The following is a 17,173-nucleotide window of genomic DNA, read 5'->3' as shown; positions in this document are numbered from 1 at the left end:
GGGAGACTGGGGTAAAATGGTCACCTTAAGGAAAAAATGCTGCAGTTCCTATATTAATTTTGCTTTCTCTCTCAAACTTTGCAAAATTGAAAAGTCATTTTCTTCCTCTTTTTAGTAGAATGACTAAAAATTATTTATTAGTTCAAATTTTTCTGCAGTCAAAAATGTTCTATATGCCTTCATAGTCACCATTTTACCCCAATTGCTGGGTCCCCAAAAAATATTTTTGATACAGATAATAGTTTTGATTGAATAATTATATTTATAATTCGAATTTATGTAATTGTATTTTAAGAATTTTTTTATCAAATAATGCATTATTAACTTAATGTTGCAAAAAAAAAAAAATTAACAACATATAGCACTGAAATATTAATTGGGGTTCAATTTTGTTGTGATTTTATGCAAAAATAATTTTTAGGCATTTTTATACTATATTTGCAACAAAAACGCAGAGTAATGTATTTAAAAATTTTTGGGACAGAGTGATTTCTTAAAAAAGAACAATGACCGTTTTATCCCGACCGTTTTATTTTTATAAAAAAAAGGCTACGGAAAGATTGCCATTTTGTGGACTTTTTAAACTCATTAAAATATGTAATATGAAACTGGGTCTTACTAGTATAATAACTTTATATAGAATCTTTCTTAATTACCAGGACGTACAATGAAACAAAAGAAGTTTACCTTATTATATCAGATCTCTAAAAAATCGAATTTTTTTTATCTTATTGCTAAACATATCCAATCGCTTCGGCAAACGTTCATATGATGGCAGGACAGAGCTAGAAGTAATATAAAATTCTACACATAGATAACAACACTAATCGGAGAGATAAGTACAGGGTACCATTTTACCTCGCGGGACCATTTTTCTCTACATATGCGTGGACACAGTGTGTTCCGCCCCCTACAGAGGAGGCACCACTTCCGCAAGATATAATCTACTCAAACTTATTTTAGTTGATATCAACTATTAACAATAAAAACGCTTCAAAAACGTGAAAACCTAATATCGATTACAATATCAAAGCTTTTTGATACTTATTTAATCAAACTTTAACTGTTGATTTTATCATTTAAAACTTATTATAATAATATTATAGCTATACATACTTATACAAAATTAGAAATTAGAAAATGATAAAATGTAAATTATTAATTACAAAATTAACAATCAGAAAAATTGTCATTATTATATTTGCATTGATACACAATGTATGTACATACATCATATTTACATGTCGAAATTTCGCAATATATAAAAAAAATACAATATATATATTACAAATAAAAATATACTTTCTCATCGATCAGTACATAAGTGAAATAGGGAAAAGTACGGTCAAACCGGGTACCTCTATTTCTTCGTGATATGTATTGTCGTTTGTGACCAATTCATGTTATTAATTGTAAATTGACACCATTATTATTCTCTGAGATGAATCGTGTCCACGTATACACGATAATTCTTAAAAACTTACCATTAAAAAAAAAGATAAAAAAAGGCGCCAAGTCTACACGCCATGTGAAAAAGTGTTATACAAAAAACGGTGCGCGCTTGAAATTATTGTAGAAAAACTGCTCTAAAAAATAATGTCATTTCAACTTTATACGATATAATTTTATTATATAAAATAATAATTATAATTCTAGAAAAATAGATATAAAAATATTCTGTTAATTGACAAAAACTTATGTTGTAAAATTAATATTTCTAAAAAAAAATAATGATATAAAAAAATTGCGCCAAATAAATAAAAATTTATACAAATGTAGGCGGTATCTGACGTAGCGGGATGTCCGTGGAATAAGTCACCAGTATATGTATTATGTTATTATTTTTGTGTCGGGTCATTGTCGTGTTTTCGTGTATGCTTATCTGTCCGTTGCCTCGATTTTATTGTATACCTTTGACGAAATGTGCCGAAACCTTTGACGAAACATGCCGTGATTGGCTTCATTTGAAAGGATAAGCGTTTTAACTGAGTGTTTATAAACGGCGACCGCTCGGTCGAGCGCGTCTCTCTCTCTCTGAGAATTTACAAGAGTAACATTAATAAAGAGTTTATACGATTTCTGAGAATTAGAAAGAGTTAAGAGTTTGAATAGAATATACATATCTCTCCTATCGACATCCTATCGACTACACAAAAAAATTGAAAATTCAAAACTTATACAAAAATTAAAAATTCATACAAATAAAAAAAATAAAAAATTTTAGTTAAAAATACTTGGCGCTGCTACAAAAAATAATTAATTTACTTTAAACATTATATTATAATAACTGGAATATTATTAATGCAACAAAACTGGAACATAAATGTACAAAGTACATTAATATTATTATTAGCATATTCAATTTAGCAGCGCCATATACATATATAAAATAAAGAAATAAAAAAAATTTAATATAGGTATATTAAATAACGTTAATAGAATAATCATAAAAAATATGTGCATTTTTAATAACTCATAATACTCATAATAGTGCTATAAGTTATTAAATTATTGTTCTTACAAAATTTCTAAATTTCCAAAAATAACAGGTGAGTGATGGGGGTAAATTAAATAATTTCACATTTTCGAAAAATGTAAATAATATATAAATTGTAGTTTTGTCTAAGTTATGACTTTATCGACCATATGATTGTGGTCTTTATAAAGTATAACTTGAATTATTAATTACAAATTTTTCTTAAGTGAGAAAAATATTGGTCCGAAAGTCGCTGAATCGGGAATCGAACCCGAGTCTTTCGCTTGCCGGGCGACTGCTCTTACCTCTAAGCTATTCAGACCCTTCGAAACAATACTTTTCTCTTTTGCTTTTATATAGTTATTTGTAAATAACGCCTTGTATATCCGCCGGCGTACACTAAACAGTTGGAAAATCATCTATACGGGTGGGCTCCATGATTAGGTCCAGGAGCAAATTTAAATATGTTTTTTATTTTTATATCGCTAGTAAATTAATCAACAGGGTAGTTAAATTAATCGACCACACTAGCCAATGAATTTTGTCTAAGTTATGACTTTATCGACCATATGGTTGTGGTCTTTATAAAGTATAACTTGAAATTATTAATTACAAATTTTTCATAATTTACTAGCGATATAAAAATAAAAAACATATTTAAATTTGCTCCTGGACCTAATCATGGAGCCCACCCGTATAGATGATTTTCCAACTGTTTAGTGTACGCCGGCGGATATACAAGGCGTTATTTACAAATAACTATATAAAAGCAAAAGAGAAAAGTATTGTTTCGAAGGGTCTGAATAGCTTAGAGGTAAGAGCAGTCGCCCGGCAAGCGAAAGACTCGGGTTCGATTCCCGATTCAGCGACTTTCGGACCAATATTTTTCTCACTTAAGAAAAATTTGTAATTAATAATTTCAAGTTATACTTTATAAAGACCACAACCTTATGGTCGATAAAGTCATAACTTAGACAAAATTCATTGGCTAGTGTGGTCGATTAATTTAACTACCCTGTTGATTAATTTACTAGCGATATAAAAATAAAAAACATTTAAATTTGCTCCTGGACCTAATCATGGAGCCCATCCATATAGATGATTTTCCAACTGTTTAGTGTACGCCGGCGGATATACAAGGCGTTATTTACAAATAACTATATAAAAGCAAAAGAGAAAAGTATTGTTTCGAAGGGTCTGAATAGCTTAGAGGTAAGAGCAGTCGCCCGGCAAGCGAAAGACTCGGGTTCGATTCCCGATTCAGCGACTTTCGGACCAATATTTTTCTCACTTAAGAAAAATTTGTAATTAATAATTTCAAGTTATACTTTATAAAGATCACAACCATATGGTCGATAAAGTCATAACTTAGACAAAATTCATTGACTAGTGTGGTCGATTAATTTAACTACCCTGTTGATTAATTTACTAGCGATATAAAAATAAAAAACATATATAAATTGTAATATATAAATTATTTATTGATAATTCATCGTCTCTGTGAACTTACGAAAGAAAAACTGGCATCACGAGTAGCGACCGCCTGATAGCATAAAGCAGATACGAATAGGGCGCGTGTAGTGGCGTTTTTAGCTTATTTCTAAAAAATGCGTTATCAGAATATAACTTTATTATATATGGTTGAATTTGGCATTAAATATGCTATCAGACTAGTTATAAGATAAATTTCATAATTTTCAAAAATCAGAAGGGGAAAAAGTTTCTTTTTTAAAGTTTTAGATTTAAAAAATCGACTTTTAAAGTTTGGCTGTACTGCGAGTTCTAATGGTCTGACATCATTTTGTCATTAGAAAAAGTTGTTGTGCGCGACTAGCACAATTTGGTACAAGTGAAAAAAATGTGAAAAAATTAAATTTTTTTTATCCCCACCCTTTTTGAATGATCCTTGGCTAACTATCGAGGCTGGTAAGATTTCTTTTGTACGGTTTTTATTTGTCTTAACTAGCACAACTCAGCACAAGTTGAGAAGTTTGATTATCTGTTACGGTTTGAAAGTTATAAGACTATAAAGTTTTAGATTTGAAAAATCGACATTCAAATTTTGGCTGTACTGCGAGTTCTAATGGTCTGACGTTATTTTGTCATTAGAAAAAATTGTTGTGCTCGACTAGCACAATTTGGCACAAGTAGAGAAAATGTGAAAAAATTAAATTTTTCTTTCATTCCCACCCTTTTTGAATGATCTTTGGCTAACTATCGAAACTAGTAAGATTTCTTTTGTACGGTTTTTATCCGTATTGACTAGCACAACTCAGCACAAGTTGAGAAATTAGATTTATTGATCTATTACGGTTTGAAAGTTATAAAACTATAAAGTTTTAGATTTGAAAAATCGACGTTTAAATTGTGGCTGTTCTGCGAGTTCTAATGGTCTGACGTCATTTTGTCATTAGAAAAAGTTGTTGTGCTCGACTAGCACAATTTGGCACAAGTGGAGTGTTACGTCCTGTGGACTCCACAATTCTTTTCTTTCGGAGAACGCAAGGCGATATTCGAAATATCGCAGATGCACAAACTACGATCTGATAGGCGAGGAAAACATGTCGAGATAGTTTAATAATAATAGTAAAGAATCGTTACGTCCTGTGGACTCCACGATTCTTTTCTTTTAGAGAACGCAAAGCGATATTTTAAATATTGCAGTCGCGCAGATAAACCGACGATCTGACAGGCAATGCAAACATATTCCGAGACAGCTTTATCGTAAAAGTAAAAGAATATATACAGAACTAGAGAAGTATACAGATCAACTCATAAAATTCAAACTGTAACTCATTACATTCTAAGAAGTTAAACTAGTTGACAGTTCTCTAAACGAAACCAACACTTGGGAAAACTAATACAATTTTAGAAGAGAGACTAACAACGATAAGCGATTCTAAACAATTCTCGGCTGACAGATCGTCGTTACGCGATATCTGCCTAAGATAAGATCGAGAGGGTAATAAAAATATCAACCACACTTGATAGCAAGAAATTCTCCATTGGTCCAAACGTAAGGGCCTGAACAAAAGCCTTGACCAATCATAGTAATTGTAAAATCAAAAGCGACGCCTCCAGGACCTAAAGGGCGTCATTGAAAAATTTCCTATATATAATATATATAATATATTCGTCAGGAAATATTAACAAACAAATGGAGAGGAGGAGCAAGGAGGTTGATATACCCGCGACATCCCTTGAGAAAACAGACTTTATTTCGAACTTTTAAACGCGATTCTTTTTGAAACTTGGCCTTGCACGAACTTAGATTTTATCTGCAAATATTAACGCTCGTTTGGTGTGTGTGTGTGTGTGTGTGTGTGTGTGTGTGTGTGTGTGTGTGTGTGTGTGTGTGTGTGTGTGTGTGTGTGTGTGTGTGTGTGTGTGTGTGTGTGTGTGTGTGTGTGTGTGTGTGTGTGTGTGTGTGTGTGTGTGTGTGTGTGTGTGTGTGTGTGTGTGTGTGTGTGTGTGTGTGTGTGTGTGTGTGTGTGTGTGTGTGTGTGTGTGTGTGTGTGTGTGTGTGTGTGTGTGTGTGTGTGTGTGTGTGTGTGTGTGTGTGTGTGTGTGTGTGTGTGTGTGTGTGTGTGTGTGAGAACTTAGTGCGACACTGAGAAACAGTGACTAATAGTGAGTTCAAATTGGATATACCAGCCAGATTTCCACCTGGAGGCTACAAGTCACTGATCCTGACGCAACCTGATTTTTTGAATATTCTATCAGCGCACCCCATAAGAAGTAAGTTTATCAAGTGTGCTACATCTCCACCCTTATACTTAAAAATAATTGTAGGACTTGAATTAAATTATCTTTGTCTTCCTTTTTGATTAATTAATTTATTATTCTTGTTTACTTCTAACTCAGAAAACTGTTTTTTCTCCCTCCATTCTTACCCCCTCTCTCTCTTGAAATCATTTTGGATTCCCCGCGATAGCGGAGGAATCCGTGATTTCTCCCCCCCCCCTCTCTCTCTCTCTCTCTCTCTCTCTCTCTCTCTCTCTCTCTCTCTCTCTCTCTCTCTCTCTCTCTCTCTCTCTTGAACGAACAAATAAGTAATAAAATAACTAACTAAATTCTTAAATAACTAAAATATCAAAATTATATAAATATATATTGGATGATTGCAAAGGTTCGTGCCCGATTTGAAGTTATTACCACCATCTATGCAAATCGGGCACGAACTTTTGCAATCATCCAATATATACATATCAAAAAGACAAAAAGGCTCGTATAATGCAACGCAATAAATAATAATAATGGAATATAGTGAAAGGCCAACTAACGAGCAAATAAATAGATATAATATAATATAATAAATTCATTTAATCATGCTCTTAAAATTAATAACATATATTCCTTTTTTTTCTTACGAGAAATCCCAGAGTTATTTTTCAATAAGAACCCTCCTTGTCCGGTTATTTTATTGTTCGCTCTCGTTGTGGACAACCCAAGAAGACGACCCTCGCGGGCCGTGGCTAAATCGGCGCGAAACCGCCGTAATAGGCGGTTAAGGAAAGCTCGGATTAGCTCGGAATTGTATATAATATGTTATAACATTTTATCTTCGATTATAATAATTTTTGACAGAAATTAAGAAGGCAAATATTCTAAGACTTATAGTTTTATACATTTTAGAATTTCAATTTTGAAAGTTATTCGCAAAAATTAATTAAACTATAAGTGGTAAAGCAATGGGCATGGGCGGGTTTTAAAGGTTTTTTCAAGGTCTACAAAACGAGCCCACAAAAAATGTTCTAGGCTTTATAGAGGCCTACATTTTCGCGAACAACGTTTAAACTTTAATTGCAAAAATTAAAACGCGCCTACAGAAAATGTTGTACGACTTACACAGGCCTTAATTTTTGAATTCAAAGTTTAAACTTTTATAACAAAATAAATCAACATCTTGAAATAAGCACAATAATTAGACAATTTCAAGGATATTAAGCAAAATTCACGTCTCACGGCGGACATCTTAGATTTGTGACAGCTGTCAAACAGTACAGTCGTGTTTGAGACAGCTCCGTTTTTTATAACGCGGAATAACTCGGAAATAATAAAAGTTAGTGTTTGTCAAGAGGTTTCCTCGCGCGATTATTCGACATCGGGAGAATCAGTCAACATCACGGATAAAGCGGTGACACGATCTTCGATATATGCGAGTATCGACTTTACATCTTCTTTTTAATAATGGATTATTAATTTCTAATAACGTTTTTATTTTATATTATAAACAATTATTTTTTTCATATTATACATATTTACAAGAAATTTCTACTCTCTTTTAATCAATTAATTAATGAATTAATCAAACTTAATCTACATCAAAACTGAACTTATGTGTCAAAATATGTCAAAACTGATAACCTAATGATATTCATGGAGCGGGATCAACGCTTGCAATGAATGCTCGAACTGGACAATTCCTGGTACATGCGCATTGAGAAGGTCGATGACGACCAAAACTTGAATCAATTTTTTAAAAAATCAAACTTTACATTATATCTCCGTTTACAAAGCACATAGAGAAAAAGTAAAGACACTTTTATTATATAATTTGAACTCAATCTATCGATTGAGCGTAATAAGAACTCGATCGCTTCAGCCGTTATTGCGTATCAAAAATATATGATACTCTCAACTGTCCGACTCGCGTATAGTACACACGGCATGCCTCGCAGTCGCTACGCAAAGCTACGCTCAGTAGACTTGGCGCGAGACACTACCGTGTCTCTTGATACCTTTTTAATTCAATATATATATTTTCAGGAAATTCTGAAGATTATAGTACATCTATTATGAAAAATAATAAAACTCAAAAATTTAAGCTAAATTTTAATGCGACTAATGCATTTAAATATGATTCATCTGATGCTGATATAAAGATTTAAATAAAGTACTAGATACAGATAAACAGATGGCAGATGAGGTTGAAGAAAATAAAAGTTCAATAGATATATAAAGTACCGCAATTCATAATGCTCTTTTTTTTTTAGCACGTTGGAGCCAATATGGCGTCGGAAAATGTACGTAGTACACTTTGTAACCTAACATCTAAAGTACAATTATCATACACTAAAATTTGAAATAGCCGCGTACTGGAGCCAAAATGACGGAACGATTGCGGTACTTGCGTGACTTTAAAGAAAATACTTGTACAAACAGTTTGTGAATATAAAGATACTATATTTCTTAATAACGAAGATATGCGATTTAATGGTTTGATTAATGTATATGAAAAAAATTATAAAATTATTAATCAAAGTATTATTTATTTTATGCTATAGATATAAATATGCATTTTCAGAGGCTACGAGATTCTTCAATACAGAAGCTACTTCAAATGATGAATTTAAAAATTTGAGACGTCAGCTAAAAATAATTGTACGTACAAAAATTCGTACAAATGAAAGAAAACATCAGCTGTGGAATAAGAAAGGAAAAATTAAAAGATTTAAAAAATAATAATTTACTTTTTCCAACTTTATTGTTATTGATACAAACAAGTAAGTTGTAGTTATTATGAATAAATTGATGATATATGCAATATATATTTAAAAAACTTATTTTATAAGGACGAATATTACATCTTATAAAAAAATATCATAGTATATATTGTGACGTGGTCGTCCCGACTCACGTGCACTCCCTATCGCGGGGCGAAAGCCGAGCGACCGCGCCAAGAGAGCGAGCGAAAAACGAGCGAGAATGAGAACCCCGAGAGACTTAGCGCCGCGAAAAGTAATAGCTTATTAACGAGTTTTTGTTTCTTTTATTTTTATATTTTTGGGAGCCGGACCGGGAGAGAATATTGTCGCGGGAGAAAGAGAGAGAGAGGTGTTGTCGTCGCAGGCGAGAAACAGTCGCGGTTGAAGAGATTAGCGAGACAAACACACCACCAAGAACCATAAGAACTGCAAAACAACAAAGAGGGAAGCAAATACAGAGCGTCACGGAGGAATTCGGCCTTGACGAGCTACTGACACGAGGTCCAGTGAGGCGCCCGACTACAGGCGCCGGAAGGGCCCCAGACCGGGAGGATAACTTTCCTCCCGCGGGATACCGCTCCGTCGGAGACGGGACACAAGGCCACCGCGGGGAGGCCCGCGGCGCGAGGTCGCGAAGGCCTCCAAACTCCGCGCAAATACCGCGCGAATAAAAATATTTCATCACCATCACGAGGGGTGCTGTGAACCCCGTACGGCCTTGTTAATCTCGCGCGGCGACGGTAGACGGCACGGCGCCGTAATTGGTTATCGCGTACGCACCCCGCGTGCGCAGCATTGATCCAGCTGTCGATTTCGGGCCGATAGATCCGGGAGATTGGCGCGACCGCTCGACCCGGCTACACGTGTCTGGCAGAGGTTGAGAGTCTGACTAGAACCAAGAGATAGAGACTGCCACGTACTCAGGAGGGATCGTCCGGTGAGGCTACCCTTGCTCTTCTTGCGGTAAAGTAACTAAAACGTCCATCGTGTAATTTCTAGCCTCCGTCGTTCTGGCCCGGTCGCGCAAGGATTTAGTGTAATTAATTGATTTGCGTACGGGCGTTGCCCGCTTCTTCGAGAATATTATTTCTTTGGCGATTTCGTGAGAGCGATCGGGGTCATGCGACGAGGATTGTCGCGATATTACGCGTAGTAATTGGTTCTTTCGCGGAACTTCGTCTCTCCGGGGCTCACTAGTCGTCGCGTCCTTCTCATACTTGTCGCGCATTATTCGTGTAATTGTAAAGTATAAGTGAGTGTGCCGTATGGATGATTCGAGTGTGAAATATTAATGGCGTAATCGGGAATATTGTTGGTCGTGTGATTACGTGGGCGCGGAGATACGCAGGGAGTGAGAATTTACGTGAACACGTGCGAGAGCGTGAATCCGAGAGAGACAGAGAGTGCGCGCGCGCGAGAGCGAGCGAGACGGCGATAGGCGAGGTGCGCGATTACTCTCTCTGCTCTCTTCTCGCCGTAGCGGTAACCTCTCGCGTGTATTGCGAACTGCCGATCGCGTGGAAATTCGCATAAAATATTCCGATCCGCGAAATAGACCGGATTCGATCTTTATCACCTTGATGGTCGCGTCAAAACCGTAATACTGGTATTAGTTGTATTTCGCGCAATCTTGTTTATCGCTTTCGGTTCTTCTTTGTCTAGCGTACATTGATTGCTGTAAAGATATTATTTACGTTTTATATCCTGTTGTTAAGGTCAGATTTATCGGATCTTTCTTTATGACATTGTTTAATTTCCTTTAAGAGCACTGTGTACTCGGAATATAAGTCGAGTTTATTTATATTTGCTAACTTCTCGCACAGTTGTTCTATGATAATAAATCTGATCACCTTTGTTTGGCTATCAATTACGCGCCTTCTGTTATTTCTGTGTTCCTTTTTTTTTGTGATGTAGTATCTCGCTTTACACTCAATCGAGTCATCAGTCTCGCGGAAATTTATTCTATCAAGAGTTGGATCGTGCGAGCTATTAGTCTTTTCTCGCGGCAACCACACCCTGCCCCTCTACCGTTAAGCGGGCAGCCGGCCCGTCGCGGAACTTCCGGCCGAATTTTCGCGTTCGTATAATTATCGTGAATTGACACGTGAAAGACCGTGTCTGGCGCCCAAACCGAGTATAATTTCTCATATTCGTCGGCTGGCGTTCTGCTGCGACTCGCGCGGAACGACCAAGACCCCTGATTCCGCGGAAGTAAGTTATTAAAGGACAATATTTCCTTTCTTTGGTTTTTGTCGACGGCCCAGCTCCCCCGTCCTCGTGCTCCTCGGACGGAGAGTGGAAAATCGTCACAAAATTGGCGCCCAACGTGGGGCCTCGTTGCAAAAATAATTGGAGGAGCATTTCTGATTAGTATCGCGAATCTATTTTAGCACACAGCGATATGTAGTCGTGACTGATTCGTTAGATATTCGGTAGTAATAAAATCCGCAATTCGTGAAGATGTTTTAAAAGAAAAATTTTTTTTCTTGCTATCTTTCTTGGTTGACGAAGAATAAAATTTAATCCTAATTTTTTTGTTCTCTCCCATAAAGCTTAGTATTATTGTAGATGTGGGGAATAGAAATACTTTATTTGACGATTGGATGTAGTGAATATGGCACTTAGTGGCTAAAAAGCATTATTGAAGTACGACGCGTTTAATGAAGTATAATTATTCGCGACTAATAGAAATTTTCAGATATCAGAATTCCGCTGAGTGACGAAAAATTTTTTTCTATTTAGTGATAGTGACTCTGATTGATTCGATTCTTTTTCCTCGCGGAAATAAAATTCGAAGAAGTAGTGAGAGAATTCCTTTTGTTGTGTGATTGAGAATTTCTCGTGCGGGAGTGCGATTCGCTTCCTCGCGCGAATACTAGCGGAACCTGATTATTGATATTCGTGCTCATTAATATTATCTCTTGTTTATCCGATGGATTATAAATATTATTGATTATTGATTTTATTGATTATCAGTATAATTGATTAATGACTTTATTGATAATTGATATTATTGGTTGTTTATATGACTGGGGATGGTCGATATTGAATTATTTTGTGTAAGTGAATTTTTTTTATATAATATATTGGAAAAAGGAAGGTCTCTGTGGCGAAATAGTTTTTCGTTGCCTTGATTATCGCGGATAAACGCCTATTTACACCGTATAAATTTTTTTTGTGAATAGGGATTAATAGAATCTCTTTTCATTAGTAATTTATTCATGATTATTATATTCGGGTGAATCGTGGAGCGAAAAGAGCATTATTATAATTTTTTTTGGATAATATTAATAAACCCGACTTTTTCTTCCCGAAGTAGTATACTTTCGCAAGTCAATTTTCTTAGAAAATTAAAAATACAAATAAAAATTTCTTTCAACACGGTAATTAATCGCAGAGAGACCTACCCTAGAAATTTTTTTTGAGTGTGTATTGTATGACTAACTCCGTTTCTTTCAGGGTAATTATTACAGAAGAAATAAAGTTTATTCATTCGATATCGCGATATATATGGTGTGCTTTGATTTTTTTTGTGTGTCGTGTTTTATGTTTCCTTTTTTTTCTTTCGAACGAGAGCGAAGCTAAATCGGCTTCGCGTATAATTGTCCTCGAGAAAGGCTGTACGCGTGTCACGCATAACCTTCGTGATTGGATAGATAAACACGCGTACGTATTGACTAGGTACGGAATAATAAAATCGCGAGAACAATAGGCTGTTTTCGACAAAGGAACCAGTAGTCAATATTGAAGCGAACAAATACGATCTTAGCTTGCCCAATTTCGCGACCGTTTTTCAATCGGCGTGTATTAATTGTTTGCGGATTCGAGCTTTCGAGAGTCGTAAGCGACCTTGGCGAGTATAAGTTCGGGGTCTTATGAGTAAAATACATCACGAAGACAGTTGGGTCTACACGTTGTCAAGCCAACAGATAATCGACGAGTTATTTAGAAGGGGTCTCTCTACCGAGGGGGATCGCCACGTACTGAATACTCGGTTACAGCGTTACGAGCGTCGCGAAAGATTAGGGGTGCGTTGGTCGACGCGTCCGCCTAGCTCGACCAAAAGTGAAGCCATGTCGGATAACGAGTTATTAGAAATTCCTCAGGACGAGGAGGCCGATCGGCCCGATAGTCCGGTACCACCGTGTAACCGACGTCAGTTGGGTGGGTCACCGAGGACCCCCAGCTCCGGTAGACGATCATCGACTACCTCGCCGGCTAATTCCGCGGCCACTGCATATAACGTAATGCGCAAGTGGAATCTGAAGTTTTCGGGCGCTCGAGGAGAGGATGCCGAGGCATTCCTCCTGCGAATCGAAGAGGGTCGGGAACTCATTCCGGTATCTGACGAGGACATCTTGCGTTGTCTGCCGTTCTTCTTGACCGGTATCGCATTAAGTTGGTTTCGGGGCAAGAAAGACCGTCTAACGTCATGGGCTATCTTTAAATACGCGTGGCGAACACGCTTTGGCGATCCGGACTTTCAATTCGCGCTTCTTGACGAGATAAGGTTACGAACTCAAGGGGAATATGAGCCTGTCGCGGATTATATCACCAATATCACCGCGCTGTTCGATCGACTGTCGCCTCCGTGGAGTGAGAAGGAAAAGATTAGCTACGCGTTTCGAAACATGTTGCCGAGACTAAGGGTCGCGGTGCGACGAGAGGAATTAGAAGATCTCGAGACGCTAGAATTTCTCGCGACCAGCGCGGAAGCGGATCAAGCCGCGAACCTACGATATCGCGCCCCTCCGACTCCGGAAAAATCGCTGTTTCCCGACTTGGCATATAAGCCACCGAAGGGTACTAACAAGCACGTTAAGAATACCGAGACCGTAGCCGCTCTCGATACGCCGCCCGGCATCTCGACCCCTTCGGCCTACGGGACAACAGCGGGGAAGCGAAAACCAAAACCCGCCGGAGAATCGCGCGCGACACCCGATAAACCTTCCACTTCGGGGAATAAAACGAGACCCTCGCGGGCCAGTACCGCGAAATGTTGGAACTGCGACGGCATTGGTCATCTGTCGCGAGATTGTGAGGCCGCCGCGCGATTACATTGTTATCGCTGCGGCCGGGCAGAAGTAACCTTGAGGACGTGTCCCGACTGTTCGGGAAAAGAGTAAGGGAGTCGATTGAGGAGGAAAAATCGACTCCTGAACGCGCCCATCCTCCGAGTTCGGGTCTGTCGTGTAAGAGGGAGTATTCGTACAGTACGTTTCGTTGTCGCGAAAAATCGTCTTTGTCGTTTTTATGTGTGAAGGTTATGGGAAGGGAGTATCGCGCTTTATTAGACTCCGGATCGAGTCGTACGTTTTTAGGACCGGAAATCATAGAACAGTTAGAAGAACTATCGCGATCGTTTTCGAGATCTGAAGGCAATAGAGTGACCACCGCTACGGGGCAAACGACGAAAATAAAAGGAGAGATCGATCTCCCCTTCGAATTAGAGAATAAGATGCGAACTATTAGAGCATGCGCTCTCCCGACGCTGGCACTGTCGTGTATCTTGGGAATAGATTTCCTGTCCGCGTTTGGAATGGTCGTGAATTTTGCGGCACGCCAATGGCTATTCGTGGAAGAGCCCTCGGTCGTATATAATTTCGAGGGAAATCGCGAAAATTTGTCGCGCAATAATTATGTAACTGACGAGCGTACTCAAGAGCCCGTGAAACGGGCCTCGAGAAATTTTTCACGGATCGAATCCACCCCGAACCGGCGGGGTTTGTTCACGAGCGATTGTCGCGTTAGTACTCCGGTCTGTTGCGGCTTAGTCGAATTAGCCTCAGATGAAAAGACTAGATTGGGCGAATTCCTCCGTTTAGAGATCACCGGTGATCCAGATAAACCGGGCGCAACCTCGCTAACCGAGCACAAGATAGATGTCGGGAATCACGTGCCTATCAAACAACGATACTACCCGGTGTCACCGAAGATCCAAGAAGCGATCTATAACGAGGTTGATAAGATGTTGGAAGCGGGAATTGTCGAGCCCTCGAAGAGCGAGTGGTCAAGCCCGATAGTTATGATAAAGAAACCGAATGGATCATATCGTTTTTGCCTCGATTTTAGGAAATTAAACCAGGTGTCGCGAAAAGACGCATATCCGCTTCCATATATGAACACAATATTGGATAAACTCCGGTCCGCGAGATACATTTCGACCATAGACCTTAGTCAGGCGTACTTTCAGATCCCCCTCGAGAAAAATAGCCGCGAACCTACCGCATTTACAGTGCCAGGGAAGGGCCTTTTTCAATTTACGCGTATGCCATACGGACTCACGGGAGCCCCCGCGACGTTTCAGAGACTATTAGACCGACTTATTGGGCCGGAAATGGAGCCCCACGCGTTTGCCTACCTTGACGACATAGTCATAGTGACGCGTACTTTTGAGGAACATTTGCAATGGCTCAAGCGGGTATTAGATCGTATTAAAGAAGCCGGGCTAACGATAAACCCGGAGAAAAGCAAGTTTTGTCGCGCCCAAGTAAAATATCTCGGATTCCTAGTTCAACAGGAAGGGCTAAAAGTCGATCCGGATAAAACTATTTCGATTGTCGAGTACCCTCCGCCGAAAAATATCAAACAGCTGCGACGTTTTATAGGAATGGCGTCGTGGTACCGCCGGTTTATTCCGCAATGTGCCAGTAAACTGGAACCGTTGACGCGTCTTCTCCGGAAGAATTACTCTTGGGAGTGGGGGGATGATCAAAGATCCGCGTTCGAAGAAGTCAAAAAGTGCATTACTTCGTCTCCTACATTGTCGTGCCCGAGATTCGAACTACCCTTCGTATTGCAGACAGACGCGAGCTCGGTGGGATTAGGCGCCGTACTAACGCAGGAATTGGAAGGTGTCGAGCACGTTACGGCATTTGCGAGTCGCGCATTATCCGAAACCGAAAAGAAGTATGCCACGACAGAACAGGAATGCCTCGCTGTCGTGTGGGCGATTAAAAAGTTTAGGCCGTATCTCGAAGGATACAAGTTTCGCGTCATTACGGATCATAGCAGCCTGCGGTGGCTGCATAACTTAAAAAACCCGACGGGACGGTTAGCACGATGGGCTTTAGAACTCCTAGAATACGACTATACGATCGAACACCGAAAGGGTGCACTACACCATGTCCCGGACGCGTTGTCGAGAATATACGAATCCACCGGAGAAGTTTGTGCAATCGCGATCGCGAATGATGAGTGGTACAACGCACGCGTAAGAGATGTCGAAGAATCTCCACGCCGATATCCGGGCTGGAAAATAGAGGACGAGAGGCTTTATTTTAGGAAACCGAATCGCGTAGTCGCTGAGGTAGTTGACGACCTACAACAGTGGAAGCTCGTGATTCCTAAAGAATCGCGTCTCGAAGTTATACGTGAAGCTCACGACGGCCCTCAAGCAGGCCACTTAGGCGTCGAGAAAACATACCAGCGCGTTGCATTACGTTATTTTTGGCCACGAATGTTTAGGGATGTCGCGGAATACGTGCGTCGGTGTGATATTTGTCAGAAAACTAAAGTCGAACAAGCAGTGCCCGCCGGATTAATGGGTAGACGGACGGTAGAGACCCCATGGACAGTTGTCGCGAGCGATATTATGGGACCGTTCCCTCGGAGTAAGAACGGATTTGAGTATTTGTTAGTGATTCAGGATCTATTTACTAAGTGGATAGAATGTTGTCCGCTCCGGAAAGCGACCGGTAAGAAGATACGCGAGGTACTGGATGACGTGGTAATCAATCGGTGGGGAACACCACGCAATCTATTGACAGATAACGGCACCGAGTATATTAACCGCGAGTTGAAAGCTTTCGCGCGCGAACGGGGTATCGGACACATCACCGTACCTCCGTACCACCCGCAGGCGAACCCGGTCGAACGCGTGAACCGCGTATTGAAGACCATGATAACAGCCTTTCTCGAGGAGAACCACAGGGAATGGGACGAACACATAGCCGAGTTTAGATTTGCATATAACACCGCGTATCATACATCGTTGGGAACGACTCCCGCGTTTTTGAACCTTGGTCGTGAACCCCAGCCGACGAATACCGAGAAAGAGAGGCAGGAAGCGGATGTCGCGATTGGAGAAGCGAATCCAGTAGAATGGCGGGCGCGAATGGAGAAAATCCCACACTTGCGAGAATGGGTTAATGAGAACTTAGAGGCCGCGCACGAGAGGCAAGCGCGATATTATAATGCGCGCAGACGT

This window comes from Prenolepis imparis, unplaced genomic scaffold (assembly GCF_030444845.1).
Source record: "Prenolepis imparis isolate NDT839.2.m4 unplaced genomic scaffold, iyPreImpa1.0 SCAF_15, whole genome shotgun sequence".
Taxonomy (NCBI): Eukaryota; Metazoa; Arthropoda; class Insecta; order Hymenoptera; family Formicidae; genus Prenolepis; species Prenolepis imparis.
The sequence above is the reverse complement of the archived record's forward strand: the minus strand, read 5'-3'. Positions refer to the sequence as shown.